The sequence below is a fragment of the Sinocyclocheilus rhinocerous genome, unplaced genomic scaffold, assembly GCF_001515625.1.
Source record: "Sinocyclocheilus rhinocerous isolate Xijiao unplaced genomic scaffold, SAMN03320098_v1.1 scaffold395, whole genome shotgun sequence".
NCBI lineage: Eukaryota > Metazoa > Chordata > Actinopteri > Cypriniformes > Cyprinidae > Sinocyclocheilus > Sinocyclocheilus rhinocerous.
In genome coordinates, this window is record NW_015660890.1 from 3,487,628 (window position 1) to 3,487,869 (window position 242).

Genomic DNA, 242 nt, shown 5'->3' on the forward strand with positions numbered 1-242 from the left:
TAACACTCCAAAGAGAAAGGAAAACTTGAAATCGCATCATATGACCCCTTTAAAGCATGGTTGCAATTTCTGAAGACATGAGGACACAAGGACAAAATGCAAGTTGTTAAACAGGTTATGAAGGAAGCACAGAAATGGAACTAAAACACTTCCTTAAAACATTTTGTTCCAATTCAGCATTATGCACTGCACTTACCTGAACTGACATTTACACATGCCAAATTCCTCACCAAAAAAAAAAA